Here is a 21,008-nt window from a genome sequence, read left to right on the forward strand (position 1 = left end):
TGGGTATAAGGAAGATCTTTTCAATCCACTGGACCTTGTCCAAGGCAGAACATACACATGTAGCATCAGGGGATTGACAAAGAATGAGGGATCACTTGACAGTGGAGGAGCAAAGACCTCACCTCTCTTTCCTCTTCTTCTCGGAAATCGACCATCTCCACCAGAAGCCATAGCTGGGGTTTGATGCTCTCTGCTGGAAAAAACATCATCACGGTGCCCCAGCACTTGTAGAGAAAGCTCTGTGAAAGAGACACCATCATGCTGGATGCATTGGGGCATGCACAGAGCCCACTGGGTATAGTTGTCTGTTTCACTGACCCCAAGCTGCCCCTGGTTAGCGACTGCTGTTCTGAACTAGGCACTGAACCCCAATTCCTTCCAGGTCACTGACCTTGTCACCGGGCCGCTTATCACCGTAGGCCAGCTGGCGCCTGATACTAGCGATGAAACAACCCAGCCAGGTGTGGTCCGAGATGAAAAAGAGAAGGTCTTCCAGGAACTGCCAGGGAAAGAAGAGCCAGTTAGAACCGAGAGGGGCCAAGAAACTGGTCCTTTCAATAGCTCCAGCCAGGAACCCACCACAGCTGGGAGGGGAGGGGAAGAGGGAGCGTGCACTGTCACCCCCCACATCCCTCCTAATGCTTGTGAATCCTTGTGAGCTGCCCCTGGTGCTTCTCCAATTGCATCTGCTGGACTCAGCCGCTTCCTCTGTCCCACAATGTAGTGCTGCTGAGGGGCCTCTTAATCCTGCCTCAGCATGCGCGGGGGGAGGGGGGGGCTGGACTAGATGACCTCTTGAGTTCCTTTCCAGCCCTCCATTTCTCTGACCCTTACCTGCAGCAGCTGCTGCTCCCACTCCCTCTGGCAGAAGCAGGTCTTGTGATCTGGAAGAGATGGGCAGGTCAGTTTCCTTTGTGTTTAGACCCTTCTACTGAGGAGCAGCCTTCAACTTGGCTCTTGTTTGGCAGGGGGTGGGGAGGAGCTGCCGACTCACGGGCCCCGAGGGGACCCATGGCTCTTTGCAAATTGCTGATGGACAACAATGCTCCTCAGACCCAAACCCCTTGATGTGAAATACCCAGGAGTTCTGCTTGCCAAGATCCTTCCCTAGGGTGTGAGATGTCGAATGAAGGTTAGATACGGTCCTGGAAAGGATCCTTCCTGTCTAGGCATGGGGGGCTGGGCTAGATGAACTAAGGGATATGATCCTGACATGATCCTCTCGGATTCCAAGGTCACAGCATCATATTATACTGGATTCAGAGGGAGGCCCTGGCCTCTCCCTCTCTGAGCCCAGCATCACGGTGTCCCCTCCCTTTGCTCCTGCAAGGGGAGACACTCCCTCCTCACCTTCCACGTAGAGGAGCATTTCCGTCTTGTAGTTATTCCAGAACTGGCCCGACCCGGCCTGGAACATGCTCATCAGCTGGAAGAGGAGGAACATGGCTGCCCTTCTGACCTGCACCGTCATAAACGAAGACGCACCGAGCATCTGGCGGACAAAGAGGCAGAGGTGGCTGTACCCCTCCCTTGTGAGGCAGTGTGAGAAGGGAGCTCCCTACAGGTTCAGGGGGAGAGCTCAGTGATGGAGGGAAGGAGACAGCAGGGAGGTGGAGCTGACAACCAGGACAGGATTGAGATGGATATTTCAGGTGATCAGGGGCACTCCATGGACCAGCTATTGGCTCCTTCCATCCTCTCACTCCTGGGCTGGCTCTAGCTCAGATGAAGGGAGACAGGATTATCCAGAGGCCCTCAGGCAGCTGCTGGGTCAGATCCTTGGCCTAGGTTAGAGCAGCACAAGTGGAGCATGAGGCAGCCCGAAAGAGGCAGCTGGGCCATAAAGGGAATCCCCAGCTGCCCCTTGGTAAGGGAGGATGCTGGAGGCCAGGGGGCAGGAGGGGGCCTGCACAACAGTCCCTAAGGGCTCATTCCAGCTGGCTTCTATTGGAGCCGTCCGAGGGCTGCACTAACTGGTGCTGGGGGACCCGGTCCAGCCCCAGGATCAGGGGAGCCAGGAAGGTGGCTGGCTCAGAGAGCTCGCTGGTTCTGTTAAATGCCGAGAGGCGCTGGGTCGATGTGCAATGAACCCGAGGAATGTGACGAGCCAGCTCCTCTGGGGGCTGCGGGGAGAAGAGCCACCACACACTGCATGCCAGCTCCGGGAGCGGCTCCTTCCCACTGAGCATAAGGAACCTCCTGGCTGCGGGTTACTCACCAGCAGCCGAGCCAGCAGCTCCTGGGGTAGAGTGGACTTGGGGCTTGACCGACACCCTGTGAACAGAAAGCGGGGGCATCCCATCAGGCTCTGGAGGGATCTTTTGCATTCGTCTCTGAGCTCTGCCTGCGCCCTTGACGGCTGGCTGTGTCCTTGCAGTGAGCCGGAACCAGAGCCAAGAGCTGATCCCCACCCCACCTGGGGGCAGACGCCTCTCGCTACAGAAGGACTAAGAGCGGGTGGATAAAATACTGGGACTCACCTCTGTTCGCCAAGGGCAGCCTGCCTTCCTCCTGCATCCTCTTTACCACCCCGACCGAGGTCTGCAGGAGGAGAGGCAGGGCTGGCCCATGGGCTGCTGGGCTCAGTTGAAGGAGCAGCCCAGGCCATAAAACCTGCAGAGCAGAGAAAAGCCATCTCAGTAGGGAAATATCCTCTTCCTGCACCAGCTCTCTCTTTCCTACACTAGACCGGACCCCTGGCCTCGCCACCGCCAGCCAGAGCTCTCTACCCAGCCTGAACCATGCAGCGATCCCCACCCCCTCCCGCTTCACACCTATCAGTGTCTGCCTCCAGCACCAAATCAAGTGACACATGACTGACCCCCCGCCTTTTGTTGAGTGTAGCATCGTCATTGACAGCACAGTATTTCCTAACTCCAGTCCCACTGGGAAAGGCTGTGTTCTCACGGCAGGAACGCAATACACCAGCTTGATAAATAAAGAGGAGACTAGGAAACCCAATACTATCAAGTGAAACCATGACAGGCGCTCAGGGAGGTTTGAGCTCTGACCTTCACATCCCCACACAGACCTGCGCCACTTGAAGCACAGACGCACTTGCTGTCTGCTGTGTGGACAAGAGGGGGACTTAACACACACTGTGCCAGAGGGTTACACAACTCTTTGCTAGACAGTATAGAAGAGTGGAGTTCAGGAATCCCCGGGGGTCTATCCCCACCTGTAGTAACTAAAGCACGTATATTGGGCATGCTCAATCTGAAAGACAGTGTAGCTGAGTGCACAATACTTGGGTCTGCCTTATTAGAAATGTGGCTTCTAGTCTCAGCTCTGCCTGAAGTGACCGTGCACAACCTCGCTGTTAATTTGTTCAGTGTGTGGAAGGGGGCTGGCTAATACTTGACTGCTTAGGCTTGCGTTCTGACGCCTGGGTCAGTAATCAGGTCTGTGCAGTGTGTGGAAACCTAAGCAATAGTCAGCAGAGATGAGATTTGGATGTAGTGTCTCCCAGCTCAGTGGACTCTCCTGTAGGCACCAGGGTAGTGTGGGTGAGAGGCAGGAACTCCTGGGCTAGGGTTGGCTTTTGCAAAACAAGAATGTGATGGGCTGTATAGACCCCAGCCTGTAACAGCCAGGGAAAAGTTAACAGAAGGACCAATGAAGAGGGACTGAGCTATGGAAGCTGCAGAAGCAGCATGACTGACCACAGGGGATACTCGAGCGGAAGAGCCCCTGTGACACCAAACGCTGGCGTGCAGGGGCACTCAGCCGGTGAGTGTTCCCTGTTCCAAAGACCCAGGTCTGGCTCGGATCCGGGGTCCATTTTAACCAACCCCATGATGTTCTGGAGCGGGGAGGCTCAGATAAATAAGTCTGGTTGGGGCCTGTCTCATCGAAAAGCTCAGACCCAGAGAGGCCTGTGTCCAATGGAGAGGGGCAGGGTCACTTACATTGGCCATTCTGGGGGAGTCAGCCAGGGACTGCAGGGTGCTGGAGCAGAGCTGGCGGACCTCGAGCTCCATAGTGCGCCTCCCGTCTGCTTCCTCCTGATGGTGAGAAGTAAGGGAGACACCAGGGAGATTTAGATTCGGTGGAGAGCTTCGTGGTACGGTAACTCTAGTGGGCATGGCAGGGGGTGAAAATGGGGCTTGAAGAGAAAAGGCGCAACCCTGGCTGTGACTGTGCCATAACCAGCCCAGGGTCTGTGTGGAGCCAGTTCTAGGCTCCACCCCTCTGCCTGGTGAAAACCAGATCCATCATGGCTTAGTCTCCTAAGGTGGATGATCACAGTGAGGCGAGAGAAGGAGGAACCCAGGGGTCCTGCCCTCCCTGCGCGAGGGACAGAGCCCGGATGGCAGCTGGGAGAGGGATCAGAGAGAATGGGCTGGGAGGAAAAAACACTGTCTTCTATTTGTCATCATCTTCCATCAGTAGACGGAGGGTGCCGTCCCCAGTTCCATCTGCTTCCCAAGTCCTATTTGCTGCCCATCCCCATCTGCAGCTGCCCCCCTTCCCTATCCCTTGACCCCATGTTCTGCCCTGTTCACGGACTCCCGTCACCAAGGTCTCTGCGGATTCTTACCGTGCTGTCGAGGGTCAGGGTGCACTGACGCACCAAGAAGTCAATTAAGGGTCTTGAGGCAGATTTCTCCAAGAGCCCATGTGCCCCCATTGTCCTTATAAAATAAGCAAGGGCTTCTCTGACCTGCCAGACCCAGAGAGAAACAGAAATGATTTGCACACAGTGTGGAGGGACCTTGTCCCCTCCCAGTCCAGGCTGGGATCCTTTCTCAGCGGGGGGTTTGGTGAAATACTGCTAGGCAGCCCAGAGATGACAATGCAGCCGGAGCCCTGCAGGGATTCTCTCCCCCACCTTCTGCCCTACACTATGGAGCACTGATGGGTCATGTGTTTCGATGCACAGGGTCCCGGCAGCCTCTGCACTGGCAGGCAGACATTCACTAGCTTTGGCCACGTTGGCCATGGTTCCAGACTCACCCGTATGCTTGTGCTCTGCAGGAGTGGCCCCAGGGCTATGAACAGCTTCTCGGTATTGTGCGTCATTTCGGAAACTGTAAGAGACACAGACACACGGCAGGGTTGATGTTAAACTGGGGTGTGCAGGGACCTGAGATCTCAGGAACCTTAGAGCAACCTCAATGTCCCTACATGACCCTCCTGGCAGGTTACCCCCATGGGTAACCAGCTGCATCTGCCCACGCTTGCAGTTCCAGCAGTGACTGTCCACACTCATTGCCGCTGCATCGGCTGAGGGGCTGCAGGCAGAGGCGTAGCGAGCGCTCTCCGTACCCTCCGACCGGAGGGGGCCCCGCAAGGAAGGGGGCCCCTAAAAGTGGCAAAATAAATACCACATTCCAGTTTCTGCATTGTAAGGGGCTCCGCCCGGACATATGTTCGGAGGGGGCCACCGTTCGGAGGGGGCCACGTTCTTTGTTGCTACGGCCCTGGCTGCAGGACTTGGATTATCTACTGCAGACAGGTATAAATGACCCCAATGAGGCCCAGTGCTAAGCGCTGCTAACTGCACAAGAGGCCATAAGACATCAAAAGACAAGGCCTCGCTGTGGGGTCACTTACTGTTGGACTGGACTATCCGGTCCAGAATGAAGAGACTGGCACAGGTCTCCTCTTCCTCGTCCTTGTTCAGCCTCCTGAACAGGAACACGAGCAGTTCCACCAGGAACAAGCGAGCTGCAGGAAGAGGAGTGAATCAGACTGGGGTGAGTGAATCATAAAGGGGAAGGGAATATAGTTCTATGCCTGGGCTCTGAAATTCCGCAGGCTCTGGGAAATCTCCTTCTCTGGGAAAGGTGAATGGGTTTCTTACCCAGATGGATCAGAGAGTCCAGGGCCTCTCTCCGCTCCTCCAGGGCCTCTCTGGGGAGATGACACACCTAGGGGAAGAAAGCAACACCAGCAAAGGCAAACTAGATCAAGTGTCTCTCAGGCCCAGCCCTCGGATGGCATAGTGAAGGGGTGAGGGTGGAGAGGCAGATTCTAATTCCCATCTAAAGAACAGGCCAGCAAGCTGGATCACTGGATCAGTCTATGAGTGACGCCGAGGCTTCGGGGGCCATGGCTCATGTAGGAGCAGAGTTTGACGGGTCAGGAACCAAAGATGTGGAGTGTTGGAACAAGGTGCGGGATGCTGATGTTCCCGGTCAAAGGGGGTGGGGTGAGTGGGAGGAAAAGAAACCAAAGGAGAGTTCTCTAGGATCCATCCCCCAATGGGAACAGGATGAGGCAGGGACAGCTCTTCCCACAGCCTACCCAGTTTAAGGCAACAGGCCCCGGGATTTTGCCTGAGTGATCCCAGCATCTCTTACCATGGAGTGGAGTGCTGGGAAGAGGGTGCCAATGTCCTTCCTCAGGGCAGCTTCATCCATGTCCCTCACGCAAGCAAGGCCCTGTGCAAGAGAAAAGACGCAGGGCATGGCGATGACATGTCAGGCAGACAAGCCCCAATGTGTAGAGTCTCCATCAGCAGCTGGGTTACCACTACCCAGACTTGGAAGGAATAAAGTTATGGCCTGGTGGAGAGCAGCTTCCAGCTGGTGCCGGACTCTCCCTTCTCTGGGAGGGGCATTTGACCCCTTGGTTTGCACTAGCCTAGTATCACTTAGGGTTGGTTCAACAGGATAGTTGTACCTGGCGCCAGCTGGGGTGGTGTGTGCTGAAAGGATGGCAGGGATGGCGGGGCGCGGTTTGGAAGAGCGGGGCCTGCCCTGATTACTTATCACTACTGATGTTATGGCAGCGCCCAGAGGCTCCAGTCAGGATCAGGCCCTGTTGCACTGGGTGCAGCACAACGCAGACAGAGACAATGTCTGTCCTGAAGGGCTGACAGTCTAGAGACCCACGCAGACAGGTCAGGGATGGGGAGACAACATCCAAGGGCTCCTCCCTGCCCCCGTGCTGGGCTGAGGAAACCACGCGGGAGCTTGGAAGGGAGAGCTTAATGTCCCTTCATGCGGCCTTACCAGGGGCCAAGGATCTGGCCCATTGTCTCTGCCTGCTCACCTCCTACAATGGTCACTTCCAGAGTGTACCAGGGATGTACGCTCCTGCTTTCTGGCCTTTGGCCAACCACTTCCCCTTCCATAGCCTTGCTCTCCACAGGTATAGCTGGGCTAACAGCTAACCCTGCCCCGGGCCCAGGGAGAGGTGAGTGCGCGGGACACTCTGGGGAGAGGTGAAGCTCAGGATTATTTCTCTCCCTGGTTCCCTAATGCAGCCCATTGCTGACCAGCCAGCAAAGAAGAAAGAAACCAGAGCCAGGTGCTGGGAATGGAGTCGCCTCTCTCCTCCCGTCTGCAACACCTGCCCTGGCAAGGGGGGGTCAGAGCATGTTCTCTAGGGCCAGAGAATGGCAGTGAATCTGGGAGCAAGAGATGAGGAAAGGGGGTCAGAGCCTTAGAGGGTCAGTGTGTCGTGGGAAAGGCAGTAGGGGGCGGGAGTCCAGGCTGAGTTGGTGATGGAGGGAACCTTGTACCATCTGTGCCATGGGCACTTCCCCAGTGTGCTGTGGATTTCCCGGTCTCTCCTCACTCACGCTGGTCTTCCTTGGCGTTTCCTCCTCCTCGCTGATTGGGGCGAGCTGTCCCCTGGGTGACAAATAGGCCTTTCGCTTGGTGCCTAAAATGAACAGCAGGAAACTAAGGTTGCTCTTAAGCAAAGTAAGCAGCCATGGGATTAGAGGGAAGGTCCTCTCATGGACTGTAGCTGGTTAAAAGACAGGGTAAGAATACATTTTGGGTTTTCACAAGGAGGTAAATAGTGGGGTCCCCAAAGATCTGTACTGGGGCCTTTGCTGTTCAGGGGTAAAATAATGAGGTGGCAAAATAGGTGGATGATACAAAATTACTCACCATTGTTAAGTCCCAGGTAGACTGGAAAGAGTTACAAAGAGATCTCACTAAACTGGATGACTGGGCAACAAAATGGCAGATGAAATTCAGTGTCGATGAGTGCAAAGTAATGCACATTGGAAAACATAATCCCACATACAAAATGACGGGGTCTAAATTAGCTGTAACCACTCAAGAACGAGACCTTGGAGTCATTGTGGATAGCTCTCCGTAAACATCCACTCAATGTGCAGCGGCAGTCAAAAGAGCTAACAGAATGTTGGGAATCATTAGGAAAGGGATAGATAATAAGACCGATAATATCATAAAATGACTAGGGAAGTGTTATTTACCCCTTGACAGAACACATGAACCAGGGGTCAGCCAATGAAATTAATAGGCAGTGGATTTAAAACAAACAAAGGGAAGTATTTCTTCACACAATGCACAATCAACCTGTGGAACTCATTGCCAGGGGATGTTGTGAAGGCCAAAAGTATAATTGGGTTTAAAAAGAACTAGATAAATTCAAGGAGGATAGGTCCATTAATGGCTATTAGCCAAGATGGTCAGGGATGCAATCCCATGCTCTGGGTGTCCCTAAACCTCTGATGGCCAGAAGTTGGAACTGGATGACAGGGGATGATGGATCTCTTGATAATTGCTCTGTTCTGTTCATTCCTCTGAAGCACCTGGCATTGGCCACTGTTAGAAGACAGGGTACCGGGCTAGATGGACCATTGGTCTGACCCAGCATGACCATTCTTATATTCTTATGAAGAGCCACTGGGGAGCTGAGCTGGTAGAGGGAGCTGCCTGGTGGGTCAGTTCCCCCTTTACTGGCACCCAGGCTGCCCGGTGATGATTCCAGTGCTGCCCTGTGGCAGCAGGGCTTTAGCCCAGCGTGGGATGGCACGGAGGCTGGCGTGTAAGGTGGAGCAGAGGGCAGTGGCTTATGGGCATGTGCAGAGCAGGGCACAGAGCCTGGGTGGAGTCTCTTCTTGCCCTCTCAGCACTGGGGTTTGGATGTCACTGTGGCTACTTTCCCCGGCTTTATTCCTGGCACTCAATACTGGGCATGGGCCTACCTGGATCAGGAGGTTCAGCACAGAAAGTGCTGCAGTGGCTGCCCGTTCCTGCAGCCAGGGTTTGTGGTGCCGGGTCTTGTTTTTGGGCCGCCTTCTGCTCCTCTGTGTCTGTGGATACAGGGAGATGCTGGGTTAATTTCCTGCAATCATGGTCACTAATAGAATGCCCTGGGGGCGACAGGGACATACAACTGTGTGGGAACTGTCTGCACCTTATGGAACCCCTGGCGAGGGATTTCCACCAATCACTGCCCAGACAGTGTCATGTTACTTAACATTGAGATCGGGCATTTCCTCTTCCAGTCCCTTTACAAACATTACCCACACCTTCCAGACCCCAGTGAAGATTGTCAGTCTTGTTAGCCCCATTATGAAGCTAGGAAAACTGAGGCACTGAATGATCCCGTGTGCACTGGGATGGAACTTCCTGATGGGACAGAAATAGACATTTGGTGATTTGTCACAGCGAAAGGCTGTTGACTCCTACCTGGGACAGAAGAGTCAGTGGGGCCTGGCTGGCTGGAGTCCAGATTTGTCCTGTCCGTTCGGAAAGGTGTCCATCCTGTAATTCAGAAGGGCAGTGGTGGGGTGAGGTGTCGTGGGTCTGATTCTATGTAAGGGCAATAGGAATCAGAGAGGAACTGGGGTAAATCTGTATCATGGGGGACGCTTCTGGGCAGAATTCCTACTCACCAATAGTCTGAATCAGTCTTTGGCAGAGACGGTCCAAAAACCCCATATTGACTCCTAGACAAGAACCAATGTAAACAGATCACAGGAGTTTCTCTTCTACTGCACAGACCTCAGAACATTCACACCTCACTCTTGGGAGGCCAAGCCAGTGCTCTGGTGCCCGGTGCCCTGCATTGCCATGTGGAATGAGACCCAGGCTCAATTCTCTGTGCTGGTCTGCGGCTCCCAAGATGGCTGGAATTGCTCCAGGTAGGGGGGAAACTCCATTTACATGGGGAGGCTCTCTGCTTGACTAGGGGCTTTGAAGGGGATTCCATTGAGTCCCCCTCAGCCAGAAGGACGTAACACATGAGATGGAGAACCCCAAGGAGACAGAGACATTGCAAGGCTCGGATGGAGGTAGATGTACAGAGCTGCAGCACTGAAATGTGGGATCCCCCTTCCTTGAGGATAAAATCTTTGTGGTACCTCTCCTCTTCCTTGGGATTCAGCAAGGCGGCTCTATCACCTACAGCATTTGGTTCCATGAGGTATTTGAGTTTATGAGGTATGTTCTGACCAAGAAGTTACCTATTCTGGCCCACCTCACTGCACAGCCACCAAACCAGCAGTGCTTGAGACAGAATCTGATCATGACTCACAAAGCCATTTGTAATATACATATGAAAAACGTGGGCATCTCAGTGACGAAAAATGCATTGGTGTCTGTTTCCAGGAATGGAATGTGTGTGCTCAGTAGCACCCACAGTTCCAACCACAGCCGTGGTCGCTTGACACACAGTCAGCCAGTTACAGATCACAATGATCGTTTGCATAAGCAGTCACTGCAACTGCTTAGCTAATTGCTGCAACCGTGCACACGAGTTAATAAGCAGTTTTTCATAGATTCATAGACTCTAGGACTGGAAGGGACCTCGAGAGGTCATCGAATCCAGTCCCCTGCCCTCATGGCAGAACCAAATACTGTCTAGATCGTCCCTGATAGACATTTATCTAACCTACTTTTAAATATCTCCAGAGATGGAGATTCCACAACCTCCCTAGGCAATTTATTCCAGTGTTTAACCACCCTGACAGTTAGGAACTTTTTCCTAATGTCCAACCTAAACTTCCCTTGCTGCAGTTTAAGCCCATTACTTCTTGTTCTATCCTTAGAGGCTAAGATGAACAAGTTTTCTCCCACCTCCTTATGACACCCTTTTAGATACCTGAAGACTGCTATCATGTCCCCTCTCAGTCTTCTCTTTTCCAAGCTAAACAAACCCAATTCTTTCAGCCTTCCTTCATAGGTCATGTTCTCTAGGCCTTTAATCATTCTTGTTGCTCTTCTCTGGACCCTCTCCAATTTCTCCACATCTTTCTTGAAATGCGGTGCCCAGAACTGGACACAATACTCCAATTGGGGCCTAACCAGCACAGAGTAGAGCGGAAGAATGACTTCTCGTGTCTTGCTCACAACACACCTATTAATGCATCCCAGAATCATGTTTGCTTTTTTTGCAACAGCGTCACATTGTTGACTCATATTTAGCTTGTGGTCCACTATAGCCCCTAGATCCCTTTCTGCCATACTCCTTCCTAGACAGTCTCTTCCCATTCTGTATGTATGAAACTGATTGTTCCTTCCTAAGTGAAGTACTTTGCATTTGTCTTTATTAAACTTCATCCTGTTTACCTCAGACCATTTCTCCAACTTGTCCAGATCATTTTGAATTTTGACCCTATCCTCCAAAGCAGTTGCAATCCCTCCCAGTTTGGTATCATCTGCAAACTTAATAAGCGTACTTTCTATGCCAATATCTAAGTCGTTGATGAAGATATTGAACAGAGCCGGTCCCAAAACAGACCCCTGCAGAACCCCACTCGTTATACCTTTCCAGCAGGATTGGGAATCATTAATAACTACCCTCTGAGTACGGTTATCCAGCCAGTTATACCCCCACCTTATAGTAGCCCCATCTAAGTTATATTTGCCTAGTTTATCGATAAGAATATCATGCGAGACCGTATCAAATGCCTTACTAAAGTCTAGGTATACCACATCCACCGCTTCTCCCTCATTCACAAGACTCGTCATCCTATCAAAGAAAGCTATCAGATTGCTTTGAAATGATTTGTTCTTTATAAATCCATGCTGGCTATTCCCTATCACCTTACCACCTTTGTTTGCAGATGATTTCCTTAATTACTTGCTCCATTATTTTCCCTGGCACAGGGATACCTTGATAATCCTTGAGGGGGCCATTTAGGGAACTAGAGTTTAAAAAAAAAACTGTCTGGGGAGTTGTCCCCCCTTTGAGCAGGGGGTTGGACTCGATGATCTCCTGAGGTCCCTTCCAACCCTGATATTCTATGACTCCACAGAAGTTAAACTAACTGGTCTGTAGTTTCCTGGGTTGTTTTTATTTCCCTTTTTGTAGATGGGCACTATGTTTGCCCTTTTCCAGTCTTCTGGAATCTCTCCTGTCTCCCATGATTTTCCAAAGATAATAGCTAGAGGCTCAGATACCTCCGCTGTTACCTCCTTGAGTATTCTAGGATGCATTTCATCAGGCCCTGGTGACTTGCAGGCATCTAACTTTTCTAAGAGATTTTTAACTTGTTCTTTTTTTATTTTATCTTCTAAATCTACCCTCTTCCCATTAGCATTCACTATGTTAGGCATTCCTTCAGACTTCTCGGTGAAGACCGAAACAAAGAAGTCATTAAGCATCTCTGCCATTTCCAAGTTTCCTGTTACTGTTTCTCCCTCCTCACTGAGCAGAGGGCCTCCCCTGTCTTTGGTCTTCCTCTTGCTTCTAATATATTGATAAAAAGTCTTCTTGTTTCCCTTTATTCCCGTAGCTAGTTTGAGCTCATTTTGTGCCTTTGCCTTTCTAATCTTGCCCCTACATTCCTGTGTTGTTTGCCTATATTCATCCTTTGTACTTTGTCCTAGCTTCCATTTTTTATATGACTCCTTTTTATTTTTTAGATCATGCAAGATCTCGTGGTTAAGCCAAGGTGGTCTTTTGCCACATTTTCTATCTTTCCTACCCAGCGGAATAGCTTGCTTTTGGGCCCTTAATAGTGTCCCTTTGAAAAACTGCCAACTCTCCTCGGTCATTTTTCCCCTCAGTCTTGATTCGCATGGGACCTTACCTATCAGCTCTCTGAGCTTACCAAAATCCGCCTTCCTGAAATCCATTGTCTCTATTTTGCTGTAGTCCCTTCTACCCTTCCTTTGAATTGTGAACTCTATGATTTCATGATCACTTTCACCCAAGCTACCTTCCACTTTCAAATTCTCAACAAGTTCCTCCCGATTTGTTAAAATCAAATCTAGAACAGCTTCCCCCCGGTAGCTTTTTCAACCTTCCAAAATATTAGATAGTCTGTGCCCCGCTGTGTTAATTTCCCAACATATATCTGGATAGTTGAAGATCTTGGGCTTTGGATGATTTTGTTAGTTGTTTAAAAAAAGCCACATCCACCTCTTCCACCTGGTTAGGTGGCTGGTAGTAGACCCCTAGGATGACATCACCCATGTTTTTTACCCCTTTTAGCCTAACCCAGAGACTCTCAACACTTCTGTCTCCTATGTCCATCTCCACCTCAGTCCAAGTGTGTACATTTTTAATATACAAGGCAACACCTCCTCCCTTTTCCCCCTTCCTTCCTCTGTCTATCCTTCCTGAGCAAGCTGTACCCATCCACACCAACATTCCAATCATGTGTATTATCCCACCAAGTTTCGGTGATGCCAACAATGTCATAGTTGTATTTATTTATTAGCACTTCCAGTTCTTCCTGCTTGTTAGCCATACTTCTCGCATTTGTATATAGGCATCTAAGATACTGATTTGATCTTGCCTCCCAGTTTTGCCCTGACCCTCCTTTCTCTCTGCCATTATAGCCCACGCTCCCTCCTATTTCCGACCCATCTCCCAGGTCTCCATGTTCTCCACTTACCTGTGGGCTTTGCTCACCTGTCCCCGTCAAAGCTAGTTTAAAGTTGTGGACATCCTTCTGAATTTTGAGGCTAATGAGACGTTTACTCTCATAATAACTGTTGTGATTCTCTAATATAGCACCCTGCGTTAATATACCACTGTTCACCCCGAAGGATCCCATGGGAAGTATACTGTTTGCACAAGCTAGAACTAAACATTATGTTAGTTTATGTGTCATTATATAATGCCTGCATCTGTAATTTTCACTCTGTGCATCTGAAGAAGTGTTTTTTTACCCACGAAAGCTTATGCCTAAATAAATCTGTTAGTCTTTACGGTGTCACCGGACTCCTTGTTGTTTTTGTGGATACAGACTAACATGGCTGTCCCCGATACTAAAGATTATGTTGATTCTGTAAAAGACAGTGCAGATGAACAGCAACTTTGGCCTTGGAAAGGAATTCTGGCTGTGTATCATGCCGCTTTCTGCCTACCTGGACCAGGAGACTCTGTGACAGGTGGGTTGCCGTCTCTGGCTGACACTGCAGTCTCCTGCACTGCTGTGTCTGTCAATAGAAGAGAAGGGTTAAATTTCTCCATTAAAGGTCTCTGGTTGAACCGCCAGGGGAATGATGTGAATGATAGTGCTGAGGGGAAGGGAGTTTTCTGTACCCAAAGCAGCAGGTTCCAGTCCTCTTGTGACACTTCAATGAACCTGATTTCACTGAGTAACAAATACAGTCACACCTGGGTCACCAAAGAACTTTCTCAGTTACAGAGAACACCTGTGTGACCCAGAAAGGAGCGATTCTCTAAACAGAGGCAAAGCCACCCCAGCTCTCCTTCTCACTGTCACAGGTTGGGGCCAACAATCACAGCCCCCGACTCCCACACAGTACACAATGGGGTCTCAGCAGTGCAGGGGGTGGGGACTAGTTTGCAGCAAACACAGCTTGGAGGATTTAGAAATCTAGCGTGTGCAGTGCTTGGGGAGGGAGAACCGCAGGGAGATGGAGACTCCAAGAGCCCTCCTCATTCAGGCAGTGCAGACCACAAGGCCTCTGGAAAAGTCGAATGCCAGGCACAAGCAGAACCTCAGTAATGGGAAGGAGGGGGCCGACCCACTGGAGGGAGTTGGCAAAGAGCAGGTATAGCCTATAGGTAGCGCCCTACCAAATTTACGGTCCATTCTGATCAATTTCGTGGCCATAGGATTTGAAACCCAATTTCAGGTTTTCAGATGTTTACATCTGAAATGTCACAATGTTGTAGTGGGGGTTCTGCCCCAAAAGGGAGTTGCGGAGGAGTCGCAAAACTGTTATAGGGGGGTTGTGGGATTGCAACTCTCACTTCTGCGCTGCCTTCCGAGCAACCGGGGTATGTACCCGGAGAGGGGGTCTGATCTCCCCGGCGAGGGCGGCTGTGCAGGGGAAGTGCCAGTTCCGTCCCTCCCCAGCCCAGAGGGGACTAGCAGCTGGAGTCAGGGGCATGGCAGTAGCCTGCCCTTCCCCAATAGCTAGATTTCATGGGGGAGGTCTGATTTCATGGTCCATGACTTTTTCATGGCTGTGAATTTGGCCTACCTATGGGATGGTTTAGGTTAAGAAATAAGTAGAAAATAGGTCTGGGGCCTAAGTTAGCTTAAGTGTAGAAGAGTTTAGAAAACTGAAGTTGTTAGTGTGAGGAAAGTTAGCCATAAATTGGAGATCCTGTTATGGGAAAGTAAGAGTTAGCAAGGACATGGCCCGGGATTATGCTACTGTTAGGTTTTGGTTATAACTGGCTTAAGCAGGGCTTTTAATCAGTGTTTTTGAGAATTGTAACTGTTTTATTAAAATGTTATCTATACTAATAGTATGGGAAGGATATTGGTGCAGATGTTAATGTACACCACGTGTAATGTAAAATGTTATCTATACTAATAGTATGGGAAGGATATTGGTGCAGATGTTAATGTACACCACGTGTAATGTAAAGAGTCAATAAGGAGGCGATGGAAATATAATTAGTGTAAGGGGCAGTTGCACGTTCAATAGTATGAGAATGGCTTCTCCTGGGAGTTGTTTTGTTAATTCGGTGAGCGCTCCAATTAATGCCCCAACGGTACCGTTATGTCCCAGGGTTCTAAGGCTGTACTTCACGCTGTTGTCAGTGGACTGATCCCACACTGATCCACAATACAACAGTTAGTGTTGACAGTGTAGGTGGTAATTGCGCACCTGTTTGCTTAACTAATGGTTTTATTTTGGAATGAAGTTTGGTTTTATCATTCATAGTGTCGCCTAAATACATTTTCTGTAACTGACCTAGTGGCTTGAACCTGGGTTTTCTTGCAGCCTTATCTGTAACAACTTACTATGAATTGGAAACACTTCAACATGAAGGTTCCAGAAGGTTACGCAGGAAACAGGGTGAATCTGAGGAGTCGGTACCCCTGTTTCCTACTTACCTGAAGCAGGCCCAGACAGGGAAGGGCTGCAACATCCAGTTGCTGCTGTATCCTCCTTCCCCTGGTCTGTGGCTATGGATAAGTGCAAAGGGGTAGGGGTCATTTCCTCCTTTCCTGGTCACTGATAGAAATCCCAGGGGGGTGAGGTAGACAATACATATGTGTGGGGAACTAATCACACTGCAGGGCACCTCTGGAGAGGGACTTCCACCAGTCACAGCCCAGAGCATTTATATTGCACACCCATCGCCAAGGCATTTGACAAACACCTCACCCCACAGGTAGGGAGCTGAGATAACATGGGGAGGGGCAATAGGGGCCAGGGGGAAATTTGAGGAGAATCTGCCCCAGACTTTTCCCTAACCAGCAGGATTCCATTAGAGATTTTAGCCCAAGAGGCCAGGACTTCCCCAGCTCTGCTTGTCCCCGCTTCTCTAGTTAATAACAGATCTCCCTCAGGAGACAAGGAGAGTGCAGACAAGGCCGGGATGGCAGTGCTGCACTGGAGTCCCACCAGAGAATTCCCTGCCAGTCCAGAAGGGCTAGAAATGTCTGGGGGTTTAAATAAAGCTAAAATGCTGCAAGGAACCTTGGAGAAAACAAACCTCCTCCATCAGGAGACCCTGACTCCCCAAGCACATGGAGAGTCCATGCAGATTCCCAGTGGTCCCCTGCAGGTAGCTCTGGACAGGACAGCAATGGGGGGAGAGGAGGGTCCATTTCTAGGGAGAATTCCTACTCACCTCCAGACCGGACCAGCAGTCGGCAGAAGTGGCCGTAAAGATCCATATCGGCTCCTAAGACAAGAACCAACATGAATGAGTCCCTGGGGCTTCCTTCCCATGACACAGACCCCACCATACTCACACACGGTTCTAGGTGGGCCAAAGGGACCCAGGCGTAGTTCTTTTGCTGCCTGCCTGGCTGGAGAGACAAGACCGCTATGAGGTGGTGAGACCTCAATATTGATGTAAAATTTTATGAATAGCATTGTTATCACTTCTTTTTAGAATGTTAGGTCATTACAAACATGTTTGTGCCTTTACTGAACATTCAAACATAGCTATAAGTATATTGTCACCAGGAGGCTTGAAAATAGAACAGTAGCCCACTTTTAGTTAGCTAGGTTATAAAATGTTCACGCTAATCAAAGACATTGCAGAAGTCTTCAGCTTTCTGTCATCCAGAAACATGCAAATGTCCGGAAAATAACATCACCTTGACCACAAAACTGTTTATGTCCCCCAAGAGTGTCTGTACAAACTTTAAAAGGCAGCTGTGCTCATTTTAATCTGCTTTAACTTTTATACTAGTTTCTTTTTGTGCTATGTTTAAAATATGTGTTGATTATTGGCATCTGTGCTTTGCACAAAATATTTAAGAGAAGTTTAATTGCTATAACAAACCGCTTGGGTCAAGAGTCAAACCAACCAAAAGAGTGTTTTATCCACAGCAGAACACTTCCCTCTTCTATAAGCTGCCAGTTTATTATAGATCTAATCCTTTATCTCAATAAAAGAAATGTTATAAAGAGAAATGTTTTAGGAAAGATCTGGCCCTGTAGGAGAAGGTGAGGATGTTATTTATGTTGGATATTCCAAAATGAATGTAGGGATGTGTTAGAACAATAAATCTAGGCTGTAAAGTGGGCTCTACCAGCCCCTCTTTGCAAGAAAACCTTCTGCTTGTGTCCTTAAAACTTTAGAGAAGAATGTGTGTAGTTGAGAAAAAGTTTTGTAGAAAACCTTAGTTGATTTCTAAAATATTGAAAGGGAAACTGTTTTGGAGGGCATATTTGCATATTTGCATATTTGCAAAGTATTTTAACTGAATGCAAAGTATCTAATTGGTTTTCTAATACATTACTACATGTGGTAAAATGCATTATGTACTAACATGAAATCTAATGACCTTGCTCAGCTGATTATAAGAAGACATTTAAGTTTAGACTATTTATTATATTAATGGGGAAGTAATTAGTTACTGGCAGAGCTCTAGCCACTCCTTCCCCCAACTCAGAAAGATAAGAAGAATCATCATCAACAATTGTTCTAGAGAATCAACAACTTCTTCAATCGTATTTAAGCTAAAGACTCGTTAAGAATGATTTAATTTTAAAAGACTGCTTCGAGAACTAAAAACCTGTACATAAACCACAGGTTTGGACTTTTTAAAAACAGAATTTCATTTCCTGTTGAACCCTAATGAAACTGAAGAAATACCTCAGAAAATGAACTGAATACGTTAAGAGTTAAAAGACTAAATTTGAAGATGTTCTGAGAATCTCTCCAACAAAAACAAAGGAAATATAACTGTCAAGAAAGACGTACAACCCTAACACATATACACATTAACAAACTACCTGTCCATAAGATGAAGAGGCTCCATGAATGTACGGAGCCAATGAAAGGGCGAGAGAGGTGTGTTTTTCTAAAATTGCACAGAAATAGGGAAGAGACGAGTATAAAAACTCTAAGTGAGCACCCTGCACACGCTCTGCTACCCTGCTCAAACTCAACTCATCCTCTCCCTCTCTACAAGCAAGCTGACACAGACAGAAGAGAGAAGACTCGGGAAGAAACCAGCCCAAGGAAACCTCCCCAAAACTTCAGCATGTGCTGGTAAGAGAAGTTAACTAAAACCCTGCCAAGGGATTAGAGTTATAAACTCTTGCAACTGTTTTGTTGTGATATGGAAATGCTGTTGTAATTTAAGATGTTAACAGTTTCTACTGTTAACCACTAAATGCTTAGACCATGCATTTGGGAAAGAGACAAGGGCTAATCATTGGGAAACGGAGAAATAGTGGGATTTAACTGAATTTAAGATTCTAAATATTTTGTTAATTGGCCAGTCTCAAGACAGCTCCTTAAATGGTTTCTTCTAACTAAGTAATTTAACTACTTTCTTCTATTTCAGAGGATTGAGTTAAAATTGCTTACTTTGCCCATCTATATAAACAGTCTAGTTATTAATAGGATCCTCCTGCTCTTAAAATTATGTTGCCCATCCATAAACAGTCTTAGTATCTATGACTCACAATAATTTTGGGAAATAAGACCTGGTTTCAATTTACCAAAAGAAAAGTACCCCATCAAAGGCAAGCCTGCTCACAAAGGTGTAATCTGTTAAAAGCTCTCCAGAGAGAAGCATACAGATGAGACTGGACAGAAATCAGCCTTTTATCATTTGTGTTCTGTCTTTTGTTGTTTTGTTTAGTATTTTCTTTTCTTTAAATAGCCATGGTTAATAAAAGTGATTATTTTGCTTGGCTTTAATCACGGTGTCCTCTAAGGTATGTAAAAGAGCCCCTGTGACTAAAATAGTGGAGTCACACCCTGAATTGTCAGAAAAAGAGAGAGTAAGAACTAGCCTAGCATTTCTTGTTTCTCTAAACTAAATATTTGTACTAAGTTATGGGATAAAATTACTTGACATCCAACACAATTTAAAATTACCCCTTTCCACCCCACACCAAGTTCACGGCAGTATGGACTGGTTTAAATCAGAGCGAGTCAAATCAATGATTTTCATTGTGATTTAAATCAGCAAGCACAGGAAATCTTGATTTAAATCAGTGATTTTAAACTTGTTTTCCATTTTTGCTTTTTAGATATTTACCTAAAGAAAGGCTGATTCTCAGAGCTTGGTATAATTTCGTACTTCTTTTTCCTAACCCTGAGGATACACTAGGAAAGGTCCCTCACCCCTGTGCTGGGATGGTCGAGCCACAGAAGAATTTTGATGTCTCACATATAATCGCAGATGACAGTGAGGATGTGGATTCCCCCACGAGTTCTGTGTAAACAGGTGCTATGCGCTCCAAAAAACGCTCCCAACTGTCTGAAAAGCAGAGCCCAGACAGCCGTGTGCTCCCTCCTCCAGCTCCCAGAGCACACTGAGCCACACGGTGCCTGCCCCCTTCGTGTCACAGGGCCACTGCTGACATCACAGAGACAAGGTGGGCTGGGGCTGTCTGGCTAGGGCCCTTGGGGTTTGCATCCCCCAGATTGGATTAAGGGAGGATTGCTCTTGCCTTTTGTTGGGAATTTTAATCCAAGGGATCCCCGGGGCCTCCCCACAAACCCTGTTTGTATAATGTGTCATGAGAAAAGGAGATTCGACCACAAGGTGCAAAATCATTCTGTGTCAGTCCACTCCAGTATCTTGCCTCTTGCAGCAGCAAAGGGGAAGGTGAAATCCCCACAATGCACCTGGCCAGCTTTGCTATTCTCTGACATATGGGTAAAAAATTCCTTCCTCACCCCTCAGTGACCATGGAATCCCTGAAGCATGAGATTGGACTGGCCGTCCGTCTCAGCGTGAGGCACTCCAATTGTTAGTCCAGCCACAGCTGCATCGGTGCCCTGGGCTGAGAGAATAAAAGGGCTGAGAAGATTCTTTCCTAAGGATACACACAGACACTAAATCCCATTCCTAAAGTCTGCAATCAAAGGCAGTCAGAGCGCAGGACCCGTGGGTATTTATTGAGTCCCAACAGCATGCTGGGGGCTGTACAATACAGGGGAGGGCACAGGTCTGACCCCAAAGAGCAGCGAATCTCTTGCTTGGTTTATTTGATTTCCCATTCTCCTGAGCAGGATCTTGTTTACGCAGGAACTTGAAGGAAGAGAGGGAAGTTTGGGGCAGGAGAAAGGGAGTCTGAGGAGCAGGATGGCAGGGGGTTGGCAAGGGAGAGCCAGGGAAGGACACAAAGGGAATGGCTGGGAGAGTGGCGGGGGAATGAGCCCGGAGAGCTAGGTGGGGAAGAAGTTTGCAAAGACTCAACAAGGAGCCGCACTTGGGTGCTGAATGGAGCTGAGCAAATCAGTGACTTTTCAGTTTGGGGGCCAGGTGGAGAAATACAAAGAAAAAAAAATATTGGTTCGGTTTGGCCTGAAACAAAATTGTTTTGGTTTTTCGTTTCAGGTTGTTTGTGGGTGTTTTTCAACCCTCCCCCCACTTTTTTTTAAAGTTGCCTCAATTTCAAAATGAAAAGTGACAACATTTTGCTGTGGAA

Source organism: Chrysemys picta, chromosome 10 (assembly GCF_011386835.1).
Source record: "Chrysemys picta bellii isolate R12L10 chromosome 10, ASM1138683v2, whole genome shotgun sequence".
Taxonomy (NCBI): Eukaryota; Metazoa; Chordata; order Testudines; family Emydidae; genus Chrysemys; species Chrysemys picta.